A 25,195-nucleotide genomic window follows, 5' to 3' on the forward strand; every position below is an offset into this window, starting at 1 on the left:
AACCTATGGAACTGGTGCCAGAGGTGGCTCTCAGAGCCCTTTCTGTGGGCACTCAGGCCATCACCAGAGATGACTCCAGGTATCTTCCTGCAGTCCCAGACAGCCCAGGACTTGCTGTGCACAGAGGTATTTTAAAGTGACAGCTCTACCTGGGACTACTGGAGGAGTGGGAAGGTGTGGACAGATCTGGATTATCATTGTGGCTCCTGCTCCGGTCCTGACAATTCTTCCTGTTTATGGGACCCCGGAGGGAAGCTAAAATGATCATCCAAATTTCTTCTATTTTCTGCTTTATAGGTGTCCTCAGGGGCTGGTATCAATGAAAACTGTGACAGAGAAGAAAGTATAAATCACAAATTACATTTCTGTGTTGGCACTTTGCGATAAATAAGCGGGTCTTTGTTGTAGTTTGGGCACTCGGTCTCTAAAAGGCTTGCCATAACTGATATAGAGGATTCAGGTCTTGTTGTCCATTTAGAGTTACTCAACTGTGACTACTGCCAGCTAATTGTGCACTAAAACTATATTTCTTCCAAACATGGCAACACCTAAACATGGTTATAATGAGAATTATGAAGCTGCTGACATGTAGCATAGTTTATTGTCACCAGCTAAAAATGACATTACTGGTGACAGGTTTGCTTTAAAATCAGGAATAAAATCTGATGGACAAGATCTGGATCACATTCTTTGGGTTTTTCTGTTTGTTCATGTTTTTAACCCTTACAGGACTCAGCCCGTGAGCACTCTCTATACACCCCCAGGAGTACCAGGACGTACTATAATGCGTAGGGGTTAAAATGATTTCTTTATAGTTTTTATTACAGGCTAATTAAAATATGCAGGTGATCCAACCTTGTATTATTATAGCCTTCCCGGTTACATAGAGGGGCTATGGACTCAGCGTGGATAGGTCATTAATCTATTTAGTGCAGTCAACTAGGAAAACACTGCCATTCCTTGCTATGTTTTGTATTATTGATGTGAGCCTAGAAGTCCTCTTGGATTATTAAGACAACTTTCTGGCTGCATATTGTTTCAATAAATCATGGCTAAGTAAATATTTTAAAAGGACATTTCTCTGTCCTTTTAAATGTATAAAGTGATTTTATTTCTTGGCTCTTTGGAAGGCAAATCCATGATGGCGTTTGGATGTTTTCACCAATGGACTGTTGACTTGGCTTGCTTTAGCACCACAATGCAGTGCAAACAAATCTAAAATCAGCAGAGCAAACCAAATGTGTGCTATTCGTGTGCACTGAACAGAGTTGCTCGGCAGAAATAACATTTAGAGACAAAGATGACATGAAAACAGGCGGAGGATATCAGAAAAAACTGGATTGCTGGCCTATTGTATTGATACCACCATGTACAGGCCTCAGTTCCCTCATAACCTAAAATTGATTTTTTTGGGTTGGTTATATGCAACTTTTCAAGAACATTTTAAAACTTGGAGCAATAAGTGAGACCAATTTTATTATGTATTTGCTATTTATTATCTGGATCAGTTATTCAAGAAGGTGGTGCAATTTCAGTGTGGATATAGAGAAGTTAAAAAATGTCACAAGACCTTGTGGAAAATAAAATAACCATGTAACTTTATACATTGTATTAAAAGTATAAAATTCTATTAGAATATAAAAGTCTATGGCCCATACTGTACATTTAAGGATTGAAAGTAAAATCTATTAAAATAATAATATATTTGTCACAGTGTATTTGCAGAAATAGCTGTGCAGGGTACTTGGGTATTTCTGGCAGTCCCTTATGGTCTACATGGACTGTGGATAGTAAATTCTAAGCTTCAAGAGTTGTTTTTTTAATAAATTATTTTATAAGGATTTTTCTTTATAAAGAGGTGAGTATGCTTCACATTTGTATTTAATATATCTCTCCTTGTGGCATGTGTCATTGGTGAACCTTGGATCTGTGCTGCTTCTTCATAAAGCCTTAGTGCCGACCCCATATACCAGTGATGGCGAACCTTTTACAGACCGAGTGCCCAAACTACAACCAAAACCCACTTATTTACCCTGATGTGCCAATGTGCCATTTTAAGCAGTAACTTATTGCTACCTGTTCTTCCACTTCTTTAATTGTATCGGCCCTCTGAGGCCACCAATACAGTTAAAACAAGGTGGGCAAATTCAGACTCTCATTGTAGCTTCTCTCCAGGGTCTCTCTGTTTAGAAAGAATGATGGGTCCAGCATGAGGACCTCCAAAGATAATGCAGTTCTTTCAACACCTTCTCACTTTTCAAGCAGTTCCAAACAGTCAATGAAGTGTCGCTGTAAAATAGTGCTGAGCACAGCATCTCATAAATTGCCTACGACTGCAGGAAGAGTTAATGGATTTGTTCCTGTTCTCTGTCCTGGGCTGATGGCCTGAGTGCCAACAGAAAGGGTTCTGAGTGCCACCTCTGGCACCAGTGCCATAGGTTCGCCATCACTGCCATATACTTAAAGGGGTTTGCCCATTAAATCAATGTTTACACAATAAACATAATGTTACCACCTTACTTTACCATTTTACAAAGTGTTATTGCTGTTTTAGCTCCTATAACTCTTAGTGATGGTCAGTGTAAAATTGTGGGCGAGGGCTCTCTAAGCAGACACATTGGGGCATATTTATCAAGCTGTCTGAAAGTCAGCATATTTATAGTTGCCCATGGCAACCAATCAGAGCTCAGCTTTCATTTTATCAGTGCTCATGAATATTTTAAAGGGGATCTGTGATTCATTGCGATGGGCAACTAGAAATATTCTGACTTTCAGACAGCTTGATAAATCTGCCCCATTATGATCCCTGTGTTCTGACAATCTGATTACTTTATCAGGGTCCAGGTTTTTATTTTATTTAGCTTTCTAATGTATTCTGGACATTCACTAGTATCTGAAACATAGAAAAAGAGTCTCTGTGTGTGGAGCTCATCCTGGAATGCAACCAAAATTGTGTACACCAGGATTGATAGAGACAGTTTGGAATTATATCTGTGAAATGCTGTATTTTTGTTAATAACAGTAAATTTGAGAATGTGTTTTTTGTTATCCTGAGTATATATAAGAATCTTGTTTTCAAGGGAATACCCCTTTAAATGGGTTGGGAACTCTTTCACATAAGTTGCCCATATGCCTTTACTGCCTTGATAATAATCCATGTATGTTCATCAAGTGATTCAGCATTTCTGATACTTACTTTAGTGTTGTCTGCAAACTCTCTGTGGATCTTTGTTTACATGTCTGAACACTGATGAATAGGGTCTGAAGTAGGAGAGTTAACACTCATCCTGCTCCCCTCTACTTCCCGTGTCTGTCATTGAGATGGACTGTGAAAGAAAAAGGCAGAGTGGGTGACACCATTATGACGGATTTAAGAATTTATATATACATTATACATACACATATTTTAACATAGAATCATATATACTCTACGCTGCCTTTGATTGACAGCTCAATTTCTGATCTTGCGAAAGCTGGGTGTGTCTTTTATATGCAGCTGCGGTTTGAGTGATGGACGGCTGAGCCAGTCAGTGCTGGAGGTAGTGTCCATTACTGCCGTATATTCTGCCCAGCCCTTCATTGGCTGCTGGTTAATCAGTCTAATCTGTGTATCTAGTGCTCTTGCCATTGCGTTTCTTACTATTCTGTGTATTGACTTCTGCTTTGCCCACTGACCATTCTATTTACTATATGATTCTGTACCTTTGCCGCCATCTTGGTTTCGACCTGGTTTGTTTGACTCCGCTTGTCTGTCTGTATCTAATGTTTGTCCCTCAGTATCATTATCTCCAAGTGTGACCCCACATTCCTGTCTCAGGCTTGTGTGGGTTTCTGTGTTCCTGTGTGAACACTGGTCTATTCCTTTATTCCGGTAACTGTTCGCTCCACCTCCAGCAGCTGTCAAACGAAGTACGTTTTTCTGTCATCTTGTAGGGTCACTCAGGGACTGTCAGTTAGGTTCCTGATGGTGAGCTCGCCCTCGCCAGGGCAGTTTATCTGCTTTAGGCAGGGCCTTAGCCCGTAGGGACGTCGCAGGGTGAGTTCGCCACCACTTACCTAGTCTGACAGCTAGCGTCAAGCCTGGTTGTGGTTGCGCGGTTGCTGGCCAGGTGCTGACAACATTACTATATGGTAACAAAGAATGTATAGCATACTAAGTCCTACCATCAGACAGATATAGACTTCACTTACTTAATAAACCAATTGCAGCTGCTGTCTCCTCTCTCTGGCTGATCCGGTCTACCCTGGTCTTCATCCAGACTTACCCCTCAAAGATGACAATATTTAGTATCAGGTACAGAACTTCTCAGGACCTTTATGTTGTGCCCCCCACCACTACTGCCACGGCCACACACGTCAGGGCTCTGCTGCCTCCGGCAAGGTTTTAACATAATGACTGACTGATCCCCTTGTCATACTAAGCATGCAGCTTGCTGAAGACACCTTGTATATAGCCTGATTTTGATGTACCACTTATATTTTGATGATCTCCTAAACTTGTCCACAGCTTAAGAAAGTTTAATTTAAAAATGTGTCTCCACTTGTTTCATAATAAACAAAATAAATGTCTTGGATTACTCAGTCTGTTTTAATATACTGTCAATGATATGACACTGATCTGAACAAATGCCAGTTCACAACTTTGCGTGTTTTATGTCTTACTGCTGATCTTCAGAGTGGGTTGACAATTTGAACTATTTCACTGTTTGCATATGATTTCTATTTCTAGACAATAAGTCTTTGTATGTTATGTAATCTGCAGTCTTTATTCACTTCAAATGGTTATTTTTTTCTCTTAGTTAGATTTTACTAGCAACCAAAACAAGAAAGATATTTAGATACAGTTGCTGTGGCCTGTGTAAATATATACTAACACAACATAGAATAATTTATTCTAAAATATTTCATAGCAGCACAAAAAGCAATGTAAATAAACTTGACTAGTGGGGGTCAGATGTTTAACACAGAGTTCACATCATGTAGGCACAAGGACAGTTTAGCAAAGACAAGGAAGATAGGGAATAAAAAAAATAGAGGATAAAATTAAACTTTATTTAGATTCATATGTTCATATATTGACCTCTCTTTTTGGCTTTTCAAAGTAATAAACAATATTTTCATAAGAATTAGAAAGGTAGTAATTAAAAACCCATAAAAAAATAAATAAAATCAAAATCAAGCATGATAAACTGGGGACACTTGCTTATAGATCCAGGCACCGTGACTCTGGTGATCTTATTTTATGTGTTATCCATGGCCTCCTTTCCTCTAAATTTGACTTGTATGCTAATGAGTCAGAAGGTCGCTGGAGGGCGTTACCAGAGCCCCTCCATGCTCACAAGTTTTTACACTGTGAAAAGCACTGTTAGAATAAAGCAGAAAGGGGTGGGGTGCCAGGTAACAGGAGTGAGGGTGAAACATTGTAACAGTCTGTGAAGCTACACCAGAGCCCTTGTGGCTCATTAGCAGCAGCATGGCAAATAGAAATTTGTAGAGAAAGAGAGATTAGAATGTGGACTGCTACACCTTTACACTAAATTACAGCTACAGCAGGCAGTGAATATGAACTGTGGATTTGGGACACCCCCATCCTTTTACACTTTTATGAGGGGCAGATTTGATCACTATGAGTTAATTTGCATAAACATTTATGACTTGAATGGTCTTCTTGTGACATGCACTTAAAATTCTTGAACCCACGTCAATAAAGATGTATAGTGTAGATATGCACAACCACTATATACCAGCCTGAGCTAGGATTAGTATATTGTACATAGACAATTGGCAGGTACTAGTAGTTAGTTTATCCTTACAAGACTCAAAATAAAGGCAAATTATTGAGCAATACTTTACCACAAATGTGTAGGCTTTATACAAACATTGAGTGTATAAGTGTAAATCAGTGATGCTTGGGTTTTGTATACATTGGGACTAGTTCTGTCTGGCTCAACTGTATAGGACAACAATAACAGCAACATAGACATAAAATACTTGTAAGTATAATAATAATATTATTTTTTTACTGTTATTTCAGGCCTTCTAGGCTACTTTAACTGTAGGTGGCCTAATCACTAATACAATATACAGTAATATTGCAGGATATTGTAATTTGCCTCCAGCAAACTGATAGACATCAGGCTTCATGACAGGCCTATGAGTACCATAGAGACTCCAGGCTGTGATGGCAACCAATCGGGATTCTCAGATGATGTCAATCCAGGATGGCGGTGCCCACCTGCAGCACTGTCATCAGCCATGGTCGCGTTGGACTGCAGAACTCAACAGGTTAACTGCATCTGCTGACACCAGCATACCTCCCAATTGTCCCAGATTCAGCAGGACTGTCCTGGTTTTCGGGCTCAGTCTAGCTGTTTAGCCTGCCAGAGGTATGTTCCGGATTATTAACTCTGTTGGCATCCTCCAGGTGGCAACAGAGCTGATTGTATTATCCTTGCCAGCTTTCTGCACTCTCATTGTGCCTCCTTTCTTACTGCTGAATGTAGCAGAGTCGGCAGGAGCAATCTGATGACATCATCAGCCTGCCACCTTCAGTACAGCAGAAGGAGATAAGAGGGGATGTGCTGTGTTTATTATTTTACTGTGGGGGTGGGTGAGGGAGCAGAATAAGAGGGGGAGATGCTGGGGGGGGGGTTAAAATAAGTGGGGGAGCTGCTGGGGGGTAAAATAAGACGCTGAGCTGTTGGGTATGGGATATGGAAGGCACTAAGGTGGAAATAATATTGTGGGGCGAAGGATTAAGGGTTGGAGCAAAAGGCGTGGCTTATGAAAGTTGGGAGACATGCACACCAGCCTTGTATGGTAAGATCTCAGCCCGAGCTCTTTCCATATAGCTACTATCACACCACAATGTACTATACTGTTATGGCGTATATAGGGGTTAAATGCCAAATCATATGAGTCAATCATATAATTTGTTACATGGATCAATCACAAAACAGTATATAAAAATCTCCCCCTTCCTCTGCCTGCTGGTGTCTATGTATTGGCATACTATTTAAAGTTGATTTTAGAAGGAAGGAGGCCATGGATAACAATTATAAGAAGATTATCACAGTAATGATGCCTGGATCTATGAGTAAGTGTCCCAGATTTATAATACTTGATTTTGATGGTGGATTTAATTTTAACATGCTGTGGCCTATTAAATTGTCACTCATTATTAGGGTGTTAAATATTGTTTACTGGCACTGTATATTTGCTTGAGGAAGGCTTCACCTATGGAAGTCATACAAAATAGATTATCAGACTGAATAAAACGAAAATGCCGCTATGCAATCTCTTTTGCTTGATATTTTGGAAATCTTAAAAATGGATTACTTTAAAACCAAGGCTTTATTTCCATTATGTATAATAATAGTGTAAATAGGTAAATTAGTGATAGATCGGATCACTTCTCAGAATAGCATGATGTGGTTGCCAGTCGTATTTCTATAAGCTCCTTTAATTGGATACATTGCATAATTACTCTTAGAGTGAATTAGTAAGAGTTACAGAGGTCAGCATCTAAACCTCATGAATCATGTAAGAGGTTGATCCGGCCTTCTAAAGCATCTAAAATTTTCAGGTGAGTTATAATTTTTCATGATGTGAAAACGCCATGTGTAAGGAAACACGTTATGTCTGAAAAAATAAAGGGATCACACATCGCTCCCTAATTTTGATCATCAGTGTATATTTTATATACATACATATACATTGGAGATCTAAACTAGAGAACAATCACTTGCTTGTTCAGAAATAATTTAATCTCCATTGCTGAACATTTGGTGGATGTTTTGTAAGGGGTATATCATGCCACTAGAAGAGTGTTTTACTAAATTACCAATGTATATTAACATGAATCCTTTATTTTGCAAAACAGCGTGATGATGATAATCAGAGAAAAGCAATTATTGTAGCACAGAGAAAGAGAATTATTGTATTTTCGGCAGGTTACAGTCACCAATCACTAGTTTCTCACACTGCTCTGGTGGGATTTTGGTCCACTCTTCTTCCTGGCTCTTCCACAGTTCTGTGACTGTTGTGGGTTTCTTGGCCATTACTTTGTCACCTAGGATTTTCTAGAGGTTTTCTATTGTGTGAAGATTGGGACTCTGGTCTGGCCTTTTCATTGTTTTCATGTTTTCTGTTTCAAGCAACTACTTTACCAGTTTTGCTGTGTGATGGGAGTCATTGTCCTGCATAAAAACAATTGGCATCATAGATAAGTAGGGGACCCCCTGTACCAACCTAATAAAACCCGACTTACAGACGATCCCTAGTTACAAACGGACCTCTGGATATTGTTAAATTACAGTACTTTATCCTTAGTCTACAATAAACAGCTATAATAATTATCAATGGTGTCTGCAATTAAGCTTTGTGTGGGATGCAAAGCAGTGGAATATTTCCTCCTGAAAGATCCGGAGTACAGTCCAGCTCGCAGAGAGTTTGTACTCAAACTCCTGCGTTTCGTCCTCACAAGAAACTACTTTACCTTCTGTGGCCGCTTCTACTTGCAAATTCATGGCACAGCCATGGGGGCAGCCTGTGCACCCACCTTTGCGAATCTATTTTTAGGCTGGTGGGAGGAAGAGGAAGTTTTCAGAGACAACCACCTGGGATGGAAAGACCACATAACATTGTGGCGCCGATATATAGATGATGTGGTATGCATCTGGAAAGGCAATGAAAACGAACTCCAAGAGTACTTTCAGGCTCTGAATAGGAACGAACTTAACATCAAGCTTACGGTAGAACATAGCAGAAACCAAATACCATTCTTAGATCTAAAGATATATCAAGGTAAAGATGGGAAAGTAGAGACAGAGCTTTATAGGAAAAAGACAGCAACCAATAGCATCTTAGATGCACGGAGTGCTCATCTGCCAAGAACAATCCAGGGGATTCCCAAAGGAGAATTCCTAAGGATGAGAAGAAATTGCTCTTCCTTTGAAAAATTCAAAGAAGGAGCCAAAGATCTTAAGGAACGCTTGAAACAGAGACCTACAGCAATAGATGCATAAAAACTGCATATAATATAGCACTGAGAACTGACCGAAGAACCCTCTTGAAGGTGAAAGAAAAAACAAAGGATGAGGAAATAAGATTCATCACACGTTATCACACCCAGTGGATCGAAATGAAAAACATCCTTAAAAAGTACTGGACAATTTTACAGTCAGACCCGGATTTAAAGAGCTCAATAAGTGAGAAAGCAACCTGTGGATATAGGAAAAGTGTCACAATAGGGGATCAAATTACGAGTAGCCACTATATACATCAAAAAATTCACAAAAAGACCAAATATCCAGGATTCTTTCCCTGTGGGATATGCACAGGATGTCAGATTCTGATTAAAAAGAATAATTTCACAGACAACATGGGAAATGTATTCGCAATTGAAGAACATATAACATGTGCATCAAAAGGGATAATCTATATACTACAATGCACATGCAATCTGCATTATGTGGGCAAGACTAAGAGAGAACTGAAGGTGAGGATTAGAGAGCATCTGAATAAAATAAAAAACTATAAAAAAGAGGAAGAAAAATGCAAAAAAGAAAAAGTTGTGTTCCAACCCACACCTGTGGCTAGACACATGAATATAGTCCACCAAGGAAGATTAAGTGAATTGAAAGGATGGGCAATATGCCAGAAAAAACTCAATATTAGGGGAGGCGACCTTGATAAAATTTTGCTCCAAAAAGAAAGCGAATGGATTTTTAAAATGAACTGCGTCAGCCCCATAGGACTAAATGAGTCCTTCAATTTTGGTTGCTTTCTATAGGTTTTTTTTTTTTTATTTTTTTTTTTAAAGTATGATCTCACCTAATAGTGGCTCACTGTCACTCATATAACATGATCTTGGGCTCTCTTAGTATTGTTATTATTGTGTCTATGGAATAATTGTATCTAAAGCACTATAATAAAAAAGGCCCTCAGCTCTTCCATTCTATCTAGAATAAAGGGACAAAAATTAAGAAAAAAAGCTATGAATATACAAATAGGATAAATATATGTTCTTCCTGGTGCAGACAAAATATCTACAACAAAGAACATCATCTGCACCAAAAATCAATAATATTTCAAAAATTTATATGTACATAACAAATTAATAAAAAAAAGCATACGTGAGTTTTATGTGTAATCTATAAAAAACCCAAGAGTGGAATCACATCATTCCCTCTCTCTAGTTGTATAAATACATAGTGATTAAAATATACGTATCGAATTAATAATAATTTTTCTCCATCAAAACTCCAGCAAGTTCAATGGGTTGCCACAACAAAAAATTTGCAAATGCACAAAAAGAACTTGATTGGCGATAAGCAATGTCAATCAAATCGATCTGAATAAAAAGCGCCCGGAAACGAGCGCCGACACCCCTAGATGAAGCCGCATTATGGCGGCGAAACGGCCGTAGGGTTCAGTAGGGAAAGTTTTACTAATGATAATGAGGGATAGATAGCAACTCTGTAATAGAAGTAATCAGTGTCAGGAGCTTTTGACAGTGGCTACAAATCCTCGCAAACGCAGGGAAAAGAATGAAGCACTACAGCACCTTATAGTATAAGTTGGAGAAAGCGCTCTCCTGTCAGCACGCGACACACGCAGTGTAACTTTCTGCCGGCGTATAACGCGCCAGTTTGGGACAACAAGTGAAGCGCAATTACGTCTCACAGTGCAGATATAATCTGTGAGCGCACATTTGTGACTACCTGACATTTGAGAGCTCCGCGGCATGCGATCACACTAGACCGCTGAGACTCATGCAAGCAGAGTGAATAGAATCACAATAAGAAAGAATTAAAAGAGATCCTAATAAATAGTGATGAGACAGTGCTATAAGTAATAAAATCTACATACATGCCAGTGACATCTAAATGAAACATCACATATACGCCTGTGACTTCTAATTGAAAGATCTCACATCGCACACTGCTAAATGTTAACTGACTCGGTGTGTGTGTGAAGAAACAGACACACGGAGTACAACGACTTGCAACATTGTTTCCTTAATGATGTGTGAACAGATAATTGATCTCTAAACAAACAACATAGCACAAAGATAACTAAGGTTACTTATTACATGAAGTTGCTAGCAAAAAGAATGGTGGAATAAGAATTCTACCAACCCTCTTATGAATCCCTCAATTCAGGGGATCACATGCAAATTAAATTATAGGGGTCTATACTTGCATGTAGGGGAAGAATATCCCCAAAACTTTCCCTATCAGTTTTTTGATTTTAATAAATTTCACTCAATTTAATTAAGAGTATTATCTTTTTTAGAATAATAAAGAATAAAAGTTAATTTTTACTGCCACTTTTCCCTTCTTTTCCCATCCTCCTTTTGAATAAAATTGAACTAGTTCATAGTGGTGTACACTTGGCAGAAAATAAACTACTAAAATATAACTATTTACACAAGAATAACAATAATTCTTCTGACTTCATTATTATTATTATTAATCCCAGTTCTTATGACAATTATAAAATTTACAGTACCGACTTACATACAAATTCAACTTAAGAACAAGCCTACACTTCCTCGCCAAGAAATAGGTAATGCTTTGAGTTCCTGAGATAGCATAGGAAATAGTGGGGTATAGATAGCCGAGGACAGCTTATTTGATGGGTACAGCTTAATGGGTATATCTCCCAGAGCCCACTTGAAAGGGTACAGGTTCATTAATATAGTTTGTGTAGTCGGGGGGAACCCCTATCCAGAATCAAGGATCTAGTTGGGTTGATTTTAGAATAACTAATAACAGCTTAGAATAACTAATTCTAAGCTGCTCTATGATAGTAGACACTCCTTTCAGTGACTTTTCAGGATTAGTGAATCAGAAAACCACATCACTGACAACGAGTCCGAATCTGTAGTCTTTGTTCCCCACTTGGATTTCCTCTATCTGAGCTTATTTGGTTTTCTTGAACTGCGTCTTGAAATGGAATTTAACTTCCATGTTCTACCGATTCCCTCACTGTCATCATTTCCAAGTATCAGGGTAACAGCTGCTTCTATAGATATACCTGGAGTAAATGCAGCCAACATGCAGGCAGTGACAGGTAATTCTTAGGGAATATGTTAATTCTGGTTGTCTGGCAGTGTATAAGGGGAAACAAGGTAAACATCTGCGAACACACTTTTACATGCGTCTTCCTCTCACCCTACACAGACAATCCAAGGTAAACCCGTGGGCCAATTTCTCCGCATTAAAAGGATTTGCTCTACCGAACAAGAATTTGAAGCTCAGGCCAAAGATCTAAAGACTCGATTTCAGCAACGGGGATACAGCAACAGGACCTTGAAACGGGCATACCTACGAGCAAAGAACACCCCCCGTCAGGAGCTGTTGGTACCGAAACATAGAGAAAAGCAAACGAAACAGGTGAGATTCATCACCGACTACCATTCCGAATGGCAAACCATGCGTATAATTTTAAAGAGATACTGGCCAATCCCACAAAGTCACCCTGTGGTGGAAAAATACATAGCACCGTTTTCCACAGTGATGGCACGAAGATCCAAAAATTTGAGGGATTTGCTAGTTAGAAGCCACTATGATTCTGGCAAACCCAAGACAATCAATGTAGAACATATGGATTCATTCACGGACTCAAAAAGAACGAAACAGTATAAGATCACCCAGAGCATAACCTGTAATACAAGGGGTGTAATATACTATGCTACATGCCCTTGCAACAAAATTTACATCGGCCTGACGAGTCGTGAAATGAAAGTCCGTATTAGGGAGCATGTACGAGACATCAATGCCTCTAAAGACATCAATTTCCACACGGAAGGAAAACCGTTGGCGGCGCATTTCAGGGACAAACATAATTCAGACCCTAGTGGTCTAAAAGTACGGGGTATAGATAAAATATCATTAGGGATCAGAGGGGGACCCAACCAAAAAAGACTGGCACAGAGGGAAACCCGTTGGATATGGACCCTAGATACACTTTCGCCAAGGGGGCTGAATGAATCCCTGAGCTTCGCTCCATTTCTCTAGGAACCACAAATACCCATGTCCACTCTATTTTGCCCAATTATATAACGCAAACATTTACATTCTCTGAGCTATGTATGCTGATCGACAGGTGTCAGTTCTACTATATAAATAACTTTTTATTAATTTTAACCAATAACCTCTCTTTCTTTTTGATGTATCCACTCTAGTTGCTACGTTCTTTGGACCGTGGTATATTTTTGTACATCGCCCAATTGCCTTCCGGGCCAATATTGACCGTTGACAAACAGGATGGACAACCTTACCGTGGACAAAAAGACCATCTTCTTCTCCTTTTCCTTAGCATGGATTATCCTTTACACAACACCGGGTTGGTAAAATGAAACTGACCCCCTCTTCAGAGGTTTTTTCTCAGAAGCGATATAACATCAATATCATATACTGTGGCTTTACATCTTATGAGTATTCCTATGTGATATAGGTTTTTGGTACTAAGGATTGGATATATAGGTTTAACATTATACGAATGTGATTGGCGTTTAAACCGGCTAGCCAAAATAATTTGTCAGGGTAGTTATGTATGTTTTTGTATGGTCGTCTAATTGTTGCCTCACATCTTCACTTCGCCCACTATCCTTCACGTTCACCTCACTTCCTCACTTTCCCCTTCCGCCCCTCACAACCTTCACCCACAGTTGAATGCATATTTATTAAAAAACGTTGAATCCTTGCACAATTGTAAGCAACAGGTACCCAATATATTATCTAGGGTCGATGCAATATAGTATTTATAAAGTTGTTATTTATGAACACTTGGCAATATATGTATAATTATGGACTAAATGTATTTTGTATGCACCATTAAGTCAAACAACATATGGTTGTATTTATCACTTTTTAACCTATTATTATAGATCATGAACACACATCATTATTATTTTTTATTTTTATTTTAATATTTTTTTCTTTAGGATGCTCTTAGGCATAAAGCATAAAAGCCACTACCCGCATTATGAAATATATTTGACAAGATGTCACCTGATAGGACATCATCCTTATGCACTTTATACATTAGACAACAATATCAGTGGTCATGTGACATTTGTAGAATCTCCGATTGGTCCAACGAACGTTTATATTTTAATCCCTGACCCGGATGACGCCACCCCCAGACGAAGGCTCAGTTTGAGCCGAAACGCGCGTCGGGGTGGGTGCCATCCCGGACAGTGGAGTCTCACCTTTCATGCCATCGGGTAAGACCTGGTTTGTACGATTACACTGCAATGTTTATTGACTATTATGACAATGGCTGTATGTACCTTCAGCTTTACAGTGGGTTCTCATCTAAGATCCCACCCGCATTAGTACTAGGTCTTACCTGTGTATATACATTGTAACGTTCCTCCACTTTTTGTTGTCCGGTGATGCCCCCCTTCTTTTTCTGTTTTCGTCACCACTGGATTTTTAATGTTTTATGCAATGTTTAATAAAGTACAAATCATTTTTCTAACTCTAGTTCTAGTCTGGCTTTCTTCCTTCAGGGGGCTCCCGGGAGGTACAATAGGTTATTTGTTCAATTTTTAGCTTATGTCTAGGGTGCATTTACAAGGGATCCGTTATACTCAGGTAAACGGAATGACATGATCCCCACATACCTGTCTCAATTAACTTTGTCTCTAAGGGGAAACAAGGACAGATCATTTCAATTTCTTTTGGTTATTCAGACTGTACCCTACTTTACTTTAATCAGGGTGTCCCCTCTCTTCGGAGCAATGAGAGTGCATTATATAATATTTTCTATATATTTAGGGAATATACATGAAATATTTATTATAATAATTGATTCTATGGTTTATGTAACATGTAAAATGTTTACATCTCGGTTGTGTGATATGATCTACACTGAGGTTTATGTAAGTCACTTTGTTCCAGGACATAAGTCATGGTTAGATTCAGGGGAAAAGCTAATGCCATAAGATTAAATGGATAAGGCTTGTCAGATCAGCTAATACAATTAAATCATTATGTCATGCAAGAAATACATTTATACATCCAGGAAACCAAAAAAGGCCAAATATATAGCAATGAAATCTATAAATGGTGTATACAATAAACCTATTTTGTAAGGGTAAATTATTGCAAGATAGTAATATAAATGTTGCCAGTCTAAAGACAAGATAAGGAAGAACAGCAGAAGAGATGTAGAAGTGGGGGAATAATAATAATGGACATTTTAATATATTCTTTTAATTACTATTTTTTATAATTGCTGCTGCCTATAGGGTCAAATGCCCCCCCATGTAAAATGTCACTTTTATTAAAATCACGCATACTTAAAAATGGCAAAAGTAAAAATCACAGTAACCTTCAACTATTCTCACTTAAAGGGGTATTCCGACTAAGACAAGTTTCTTATATGTACTAAGGATAACAAAATAACACATTCTCTAATTCACCGTTATTAACAAAAATACAGCATTTCATAGATATTAGTCCAACCTGTCTCTATCAGTCCGGGTGTACACAATTTTGTTTGTCGCTTCCCTGCACTGGCCCGACAGAGTTCACCAACTTTTTTGTGGTGCACCTTTAACATAGGGCATGTTTACCTGTCTCTGATGTTAACTTAAAGGGGTATTCCCATCTGGGCATTTACATTTAATTTAATTCTTTTGCCATATGTAAACATTTCTTCAATTGGATGTTATTAAAAAAAATGTTTCTGTGTGAAGTTAATTTCTCATAAATGTAGTCATGTTGTCCCTTAGAAACCAGATAGCTTCCTCTGATACGACCACGTCACACTCTGGCAGCGGTGGCCAGACTTGCGCTATAGAGTCCTGCCGGACCACCAGGATTCAGCAATCATTACCACATGGTGGCTGTAGGACATACAGTAACTCACGGACATTTTATATACAATAACCTTTTGTTTCTTTGTGCACTCAATCTATCAGACGTGGCCGTATCCGGGGGAAGCCATCTCGTTTCTAAGGGACAACATGACTACATTAATGAGAAATTATCTTCACACAGGAACATTTTTTTTAATAACATCTAATTGAAGAAATGTTTATATATGGCAGATTAATGAAACTGGAAGTAAGTGCCCAGATGAGAATACCCCTTTAAGGCAGTATCAGTTGTAAATACGACCATGTTGGGTAAGCCTGGTTGTACACAAGCAAGCTTGTAAACTCGTTCCACGTGTTTGCTGGATTTTTCGGCCTGAATGTAGAACTACTGAAATGACCTGACATGCTCAATAGTTCATATCATTCATATCAGCATACGCGTGGAGCGAGTTTATCGGAACAAACTTGCTTGTGTACAGCCGGCCTCACTCGTTTAACGTGGTCCTAATTACAGTGGACAGTGCCATAGAGCTGGATTAGCTCCATTCAAGACCTATTTAACCTTGATTATGCTTAGATATTATCTACTTTTCCTGCGCCCCACTCTTAAAGACTACTACTGCCTGTGCCTCAATTTTTATATACTGAGCTCCACTTCCATAGCCTTTAGCCACCTGGACTCCTATTCCTGTGTACAACATCTTGTGCCCTATTTATATAGTTTATGTCCCACTATCTGTCACAGAGATAACATATTTATATATTTTCTGTTTTTTTTAATACCATTAAAAGATTTAAATCTTTGGAGTAACATCTTTTGTGTTGCCATACTAAACAACTGTAACTTTTTCATACTTTGGGACATGAAGCTGTGTAAGGTGTCATTTCTTTTGTGGGACCAGCTGATGTTTTCATTGATCTCATTCTAGGAACTGGATAACATTTTGGTCACTTTTCATTTTTATATGTAACGAAATAGTCAGTTTGGCTATTTTTTCTCTCTATGCCTTTAACCATATTGAATAATAATTTTTATAATTTGATCAAGCATTTTGGGATACCTAATGTATTAATTTTATTTGCTTATCTATATGTTTATTATATAGAAAGGCTGGTGATTTAAATGTATATATTTTATTATTCTTTTCACTTTTTATACAATCTTTTTCAATTTTTTCAATGTTTGAATCCTAGGAGATGATCGCTCATACAATATATTACAATACATCTGCCAGCTCCTGGCTGATATGTAAATGAGCACATTCATGCACCGTGAAGGTGTCCACAAGGTACAGGGCATCCTCTTTTTTTAGCTTTCACCATCTACCCCCTGCCATTGTAAAATTGAGCAAAGCATATTGCTTCAGATCTCACGGCCATGCCCTGGGTGCACCAAAATCAAGTTTTCTCTGAATTCAGGCACTTGTCTTGTGATGAACGACTCATCACCTACAAGGATATATATTTAATTCATATATGAGCCTCGAGCTTACAGCTACCAAAAATAATGGGGGGCATTTATCAGAGTTTATGTGTCAGTTTTCTGGTGTACAAGCCCTGATATAATCACAATTCTTGGCATTACGCCATTTCCCCTGCGCAGTAGCTATAGCCTGCACATGTTCAATGTATTTTTTTTTTTAACGTGGCAAAACACATTTTGCTACTTGCCAGAAATAGTGGACAGCCCATTTCCCAAGCCTTCTAGGGGACCCCTGGCTACCCAAAGCCCCCACCAAAGCACCAATGATATCCTTCAACATCCGTTACTGCTCTCAATACACATTTACACAAGAGCTATTTCAAGTCATTTGAAGGTTCTCCAAAGGGCCAGAAAACAACAAATTGAAAGCAGGCAGAAGGGACACATCTTCCATTCCCCAAAAAGCTTGATTCTAGTACCACATGTGCTCAAGAGCCATTTCAGTACCTTTGAAGGTACTTGAAAAGGCCCTAAACTGCAGATTGACAGCAGGCAGAAGGGAGACATCCTCCTTTACCCTAGAACAGTGATGGCTAACCTATGGCACTGGTGCCAGAGGTGGCACTCAGAGCCCTTTCTGTGGGCACTCAGGCCATCACCAGAGATGACTCCATGTATCTTCCTGCAGTCCCAGACAGCCCAGGACTTGCTGTGCACAGAGCTATTTTAAAGTGACAGTGCTACCTGGGACTATTTTCTGCTTTATTGGTGTCCTCAGAGTGCTGGTATCAATGAAAACTGTGACAGAGAAGGGAGTATAAATCACAAATTACATTTCTGTGTTGGCACTTTGCGATAAATAAGCGGGTCTCTGTTGTAGTTTGGGCACTTGGTCTCTAAAAGGTTTGCCATCACTGCCCTAGAAGCTTCATTCTATAGCATATGTAGGAAGTGAATTGCAGACTTGCCCAGGGCCCATGGTATTCTAAATTTGCCCAGGTAGGAGATACTCAAAATGCTCTTGAAATGCACTTCAAAATGCAATTCAAGCGCATTTTGCAAAAATGGCCTCATGCAATGCTCACAATATACATTTGCATTACATTTTAAAACACATTGGGCCACATTTATTTAAGCATTAGAGCCAGAACATGCAAACTGCTTGCACATGTATTTATAAAGTGTCTGCACCAGTTTTGTGTCCGACAAGACAGAAAAATTAGCACCTAAAGGGGCCATGTTAGTACTTCGTTTGCACCACATTCATTACTGACATGTGGTCTGTTAGGTCTTGATGGCTCTAGATAATTAAAGGAGCCTGGATCTATGAGTAAGTGTCCCTAGATGGTAGATTTTCTAGGATGAGAGGTCCCCTGTTTTGGAGCTAGAGAGAATGGAAACTGACGTTCTCAAACTAGGTCTGGATCGAACAGATTGTAACCACATTGGTCACACATAAAATTATATCCTGTCTAAGATGAGAATACCCATAGAGTAATTTGTATCATGAGCAATATGAAATACATCACATAAATTACTGGTAATTAATGTAACTTAAATTCCAAACCATTAAACAACTATCTCTCTCTCTATTGCAGTGGCTCATTGTCTTTATTTGTCTTAGCATATGTGATTTTCAAAAGGATGGCTATTACTTTGCAACAAAAAAATGAAATTTTGTTGAAAACATCCGTTGTCCTCTCAGTACACATAAGCTTATTCTAAGAATCAAAGAGAACGTGAAATAACAGCATGTTCTTAGCATAGATAACTGTTCTAGCACAGAGGGTCCAATGAAAAATGTTGTTGTAAAGTACTTCGGATTTTGGATATCCTCTGGGATAAAAAAATGATATCTATTGAATTCAGAGTCCTTGTCTTTAGACAAGGATGACATTACTTATAATGACCTCTGTCCCTTGTGGGGTGTCATTCGTACACTCTAAGATGGCATAGATACAACATCATTGTGGTACAACTTAAAGAGATACTCCTCAAAATTATATACATGAAGGAAGACAAAAAAATATGTAACACAGGGTTATGTGTCCCATTACTTTAATCTTGGCTTTGAATTTCATAGTCAGCTCTCCTCCCTTATTACTGTGCTGCTTTGTACCTATAAGAGCCTGCACTTTACCAAAACCTGCTATAATTATACATGTCAATATCTCTTTGCTACTATACCATCATTGGATATTGCTTAAAGTATTGTCCTACTCTGTTAGGTAATTTGCCATAGATAATAATTGGGGAGATGGCAGTCTATGACTTGATATCCCCTATGTGTTGGAGATATCGGGATAATCCGGCTTCTTGATATATATCTGGTAGTTCTTCATCAAAAACAGGTGTAGGAACTACACATAGGTCGTGCCCACTAGACTGATGGGTATGCCCCCTCCCATTCACACTTGTTATGGAGGTTGAGTAAGGGGATAAATATGCACAATTTCTGGTGGTGCACCAAAAATTGCACTTATTTCGGGGCTACTACGCCAGAAAACAGGCCCTAATAAGTCCCCCAAATGAACGCAGTTGTTCCCGTGATGGTTAGGCCTCATATATATGAAAATACGTTCAGGCCTCATATATATGAACAAGGGAACGTGGTCCTTTGCTTGTCACTCGGATGACATCAGCAGGTGATTGCCACTCACACCGCCAATTGAAATAGAAAATGACTGTGTGGACCGCAAAGACGGGCAAGAATAGGACCTGTGGCAGGTGGCCAGGGAGCAGTTTACTTTAGTCAGTGCTGCTAGGGGGTTTTATTCACCTGACATTTTAAGTGCCTGCGCCATAACCACCGTTATGTGGTGCAGCTGCACTATGCTTTGCGTGACACACATTTTGTCACTGAAATGGGCGTTCCTCTGCTCAGTCAGACCGTGCGACACATTTATCATGCAAAGTCTGAGAGAATCCCGAATCTGGCGCACTCTGCAGACTACACAGGCAAACTGTTTTTAGTGAAGTGGTCTTAGTAAATGTGCCCCTGTGTGTTGGTGTGTGGCCACTAAAATGTGGGAATGGAATGTTATTCTCTTGCTGTACATGACAGGGCTTTTCTGTCCACATGAAAAGACTTTAGTCATGATAGTTAGAGCCTTACAGTTAGCTGTTCTTTTTCAGCTTTCTTGATACAGTATTTTATCTGCCATGTGTTACCACACATTTGACTAGAAAACAAAAGGACATTGTAGCATTAACAAACAGGGGATCTGTAAACAGGGTTTCCTTACTTCATACTAGTGCAGCCAGGCGTTTCCCAACAATGTGACCCTTCAAAATCAAGTAATATCTCCTATGGTTGTATATATTTTCTTCCCTTTCTTTCAAGATGAACAGTTCTTTCAGCTAAGGTTTTTCTCTGTAGAGTTTGAGACACAGTCCTTCCTATACCCTTCACTTTTTCTTCATCTCCTTTAACATGGTCTCATTGTGGTATCATTCTGCTGCTTCCCCAATACTGTGCTTGCTGTGCTGCCCATATCCTGCAAACACTATAAAGTGCATTTTACAGAAATAGAATAAACCATAGAGCTACCAAACCAATAATGCTCCTTCTGTGTGCCTATATTCATAATAGTGAGCCTCTACTGTCTCCACTAATATTAAACATTTCTTTGGGCGTTTCCAATAGTGACTCCATTAGAGACAGTACTCCACAGCTAGTAGAAGTAATGCTCCCACTTAGTAGTACTTTCTATGATCCCTCACCAGTGTGCTTCCATGAGTATTAGTACCCCATGCAGTGCTTGATAGGTACAGTATAATGTTTTCCTAATGAGCTTCTATTTGTACTAGTGCCCCTGTAACTAACCATCTTCCCCATATCCCCATTAGGTAAATGTGCTACAAAGAAAAAAATGGAATACCTGAATAAACTCATAGACCAAAGGCCTAAAGTTTTTATCTGTATCTGTGCTCTGAAGATTACCTTTATTGTGTGATTTGTGCCTAGCATAGTGATGTAGTTTTTCCCACCCTTCACATTCATTATGTATACAAAGAATATGCCATAACTATTTCGGGAATCAAGGATCCTTACCAAGGGAGAGAAAGGAGGTGATCACAACTTGTAGCTTTATGGAGCCTCTTTCCTCATTTTAAGTACCTTGATGGGCGTAGCTACTTCTGTAGTGCCAAAGATGTTAAAAGCTTTTATAGAAATAGGCGAGTAGTGTTTTCTGTGGTTATTCAAGTGGGCGTAACTTGCTTAGATGGGACAAACCCTTTATGGCTAGCATATAAGGACTGATTTCTCTTATATGCAAAAACAATAAAAAAAAACTAAATAAAACAATGATGCTACTCTTTCACTTACTAACACAGCGCTGTCAATATGCTGCAATATCAATATGTCAATATCTTAGGGGCCAGTGAACCATCAACTCACTAAGGGGGGCTGGCGCCCATTGTTCACGTCTCTTCGCTACTGTCGTTACTTTGTGAATGACACATCACTAAATGCTACACACAGCAGAAAAAGATGAGCTGCTGCAAGGGGAACGTGAAAAACTAAGAGAGAAGAAGAGAGGGATATGCAGGGTAGGAACTATAAGAGGGGGAGCTGCTTGAGGACACTATAATGGGAGGAGCTGCTGGGAGGCACTATATGGGGGAGAGCTTCTAGGTGGCACTATAATAGCTAGAGCTGCTGGGGAGAATTGCTGGGGGGGCACTATAAGAGGGATAAGAGGGGGAGCTTCTGGGGTGGGTGGAAAAATAAGAGGGGAGATTGCTAGAAAGGGGAAAATAAGTGGGGGGGGGGCTGCTGGGGGGTTAGAATAAGGGGGAGATACTGTGGAGGAAAAAATAAGAGGGGGGCTGCTTGGGGGCACAGTAAGAGGAGGGTACAATAAGTGGGTGAGCTGCTGGGGGGGGGGCACAGTGTGAGGGGGATCTGCTGTGTGTGCTTTAATACCATATGAGTGGAGCTACAATGTGACATGATGATGGAAGTATTAAGGTCCTAAGGGGGAAATTATACTGTGTGGGGGTGGGGTAAGGGTTGGGGCAAAAGGGGTTGTTTAGGGCAAAAATAATTTCTGCGCCACATTTTTGGTCCCTGGGAAAAAATCTCAGACACATATAGAGCATAAGAACATTTATTGAAGGGTTAAAGCCACTTTAATGAATCTGATGAGCAGCTAAACTCCAAAGACAGACATAGAGCTGTCCCAAGGAGCCCCTAATGATAAATCTCTCCCATTGTGTGAATCTGCCCTTTCCTGCTAGGAAAACTTACGTCTGGAATACTGTACACCAAACTACCACACAGTCTGAGTGCAGGCTGACAGAACAGAGCAAGAAGGCGAACTAACCCTGCGCTGATCTACCAACTAGACCCTACCAAGGCAGAAACCCCCTTGAAGATAGGGAGCCTCTGCCGCAGGAACCTCCTAACTACCCTGCAAGGCCCTGGGAGGTGAGAGGAACCCAAATAGGTCTGTCAGCCACAGTGAGGTGATACAGACAGAAAAACTGCAGTGTGGGCGTTAGGACAGTATTCAGACAGAGGGAAAAACCAGGACGAACAAGGATGGAACAAGCGGGGTTCAAGACAGCATAATAAACCAAAACAGACATGAGGAAAGAGAACTAAAGATGTACAGGCACTGAACATAGAAAGGTAAGCAAAACCACCGGTTCACACCACAGGGTATGTCAAGGTCAAAACCCTAGACAAGGGAGAGTAACCTAACTGGTGAAAACAATACCAGGGTGAAGCAAACAATGCTACAGGAGACCAGGAACCCAGCTAGGCTATAAGTTCCAGAAGGACAAACACTGGCACAGGTGGAAGGTCCAGATCCAATTTATGTAGCCTGAGATCCGCCCCCAGAATCCCATAGGAGCAGGAATCCAGGCTGATTCAGAAGACAGACAGCTTTAATTTCCCTAAAGCGCATGTGTCCAGGATGCCTGCTACCCCGTGCATGCAGCAGGGTTAACTGCGGACCGGGGCTGTGAAAGCTGTAAAATCCAAGCCCACAAGAAAACGGTGCAAATGCGTTTTTTCATCATTTTCACTGCATTCTGAATTTTTTTCCCACTTCCCAGTATACGGCATGGAATAATAAATACCATCACTATGAAGTTCAATTTGTTACACAGAAAACAAGCCCAAACAGAGATCTTTACATGGAAAAATAAAAAAGTTACAAATTTTTGAAGGTGGGGAGTGAAAAATGAAAATGCAAAAACGAAAAAGGGCCACGTCCCTAAGGGGTTAACTTACACTAATTCATTAATAACTACAGTATTTTATCCAATCTTTATGTCCAAACAATACTATATGAGTTGAAGGTAAGAAGAATGTATTTGGGGGCAATTAACAAGAATGATTCGTTATGACCACCTCCATCAGTGTTGAATAGAGTGGAACATGTTCATTTGCAAACCCCTGATGGTTGGGGTAGAGCATGATGGATTGCTGGAAAACCCTTTTAGAAATGTTGGGTTCAATGAAGTTCTTAGAAACTCACTGCTCACCTCTCATAGTTGCTCTTTCACATACTCTTTCACATATGTAGATGTGAGGATGGCTAGTTTTAGCTTGCTCTAGCTGGCATGTAAGGTTTGAATTCTTCTTGCTCATTTTTTCAACTGGTTTAAGCTGCATGCATGGCTATTATTCACACTACAAGTAGGGAAGAAAATCTGCCTCTGAACATTATTACTAGAAAAACATTTAACACTTCATTGAGTTCTGAGAACAGTGGTCACCCAATATAATTGACATATACAAGAAGTCTTCTGTCGGCCATACATGAGACAATTTCCACTCAACTTCAGATATTAGAGAAATTATAGATCAATCGTGTTAAGGTTTTTACTCATGACAGTTATATTTTCCCACGGTAGACAAACTTCTGTATCAATTTATGTAGCGCCATCATATTCTGTAGCGCTTTACAGATTATGGGGTGATATGTAGAAATAAAAAAAAGACATTACAGAGTAATAACGTAGTCATATGAAACAGTAGGATTTAGGGCCCTGCTCACAAGAGCTTACACATTCATATTCAGCATGTTTATGATGAAGTAGTCAGAAATATCAGTTGGGCAAATACATGGAGGTGTTTTCTGTATATAACTAGTTAGACATATATTGCAAAGTACTGTAACTCTTTTACCAGAGTCTGTTAAACACGGATTAGAAAGATGTGGTATTTACAGTACCAAGGTCACTGGTTTTATGGCTATAGGAGCTACACAATGTATGTATTAAAGATAAGAAAGGAAAACAAATATGGCTTCCATTTTATCAACTATGGTCAGAAAATATATAGTGATAGCATCAGTAACCCATTACTATGCCTGACTGAGATATGTTCATAGGGTGTGCTCCTTGCTATACCATTGCCACAAAATTATATTTAGATATATTCCAAAAATATACATATATTTATTGATTGGAATGCCTAGATTCAAGGTTTCAGCGTTTGCCAAACTGTACTAACCTCGCATTTTACTGGTAGATTAATATTCCTGGAAGCAAAAACTGGTGTACAAGTCCTGATAAATGTCCCCCATAGAATTCATGTGGACCTATTATTGACAATATTGCAAGACCAGTCATATGATTAAGAATAATCAGAACTTCAGCAAAAAAAAAAGGTTTAACGAGGCCTTTGCATATTTTTAGTTAGAGATTTACAACTAGACCCACAAAGAGTCCAGCTTTAACTAGATCATAGGCTGCTCCTATCATAATAGCAGATCTGACTTATATTAACTGATGGTAATACATAGAGCGTGTGACATTTATTGAAGGACTCTACGGGCATAATTTACATGAAAGAGATTGAAGGCTTTATCACAGCAAGGGAATCAATTTTCTCAGTTTTGAAAGTAAATTAATATTCATTTATTGTAGAAAATAAGCCAGTGTAATGTATCGCCATATACCAAGACATGGAG

The 25,195-nt window shown here is 39.3% G+C and overlaps 1 long non-coding RNA gene across 4 annotated transcripts in view; it reads right to left on the minus strand.

The window, feature by feature from the left end:
* The window catches only part of LOC140121642 (uncharacterized), a 227,560-nt gene that overhangs the window by 97,741 nt on the left and 104,624 nt on the right, over nt 1–25,195 (minus strand). For 2 of the 4 annotated variants that reach the window (XR_011854143.1, XR_011854145.1), the window contains exons 5-6: nt 7,982–8,198; nt 3,197–3,326 (exon numbers count right to left, since the gene is read on the minus strand). This is a non-coding gene — a long non-coding RNA (uncharacterized lncRNA). Of the gene's footprint in view, nt 1–3,196; nt 3,327–7,800; nt 8,199–25,195 lie in introns of those variants that run through there. The other 2 variants (XR_011854142.1, XR_011854144.1) reach the window with 1 other exon arrangement.

The sequence above is a fragment of the Engystomops pustulosus genome, chromosome 3 (assembly GCF_040894005.1).
Source record: "Engystomops pustulosus chromosome 3, aEngPut4.maternal, whole genome shotgun sequence".
Taxonomy (NCBI): domain Eukaryota; kingdom Metazoa; phylum Chordata; class Amphibia; order Anura; family Leptodactylidae; genus Engystomops; species Engystomops pustulosus.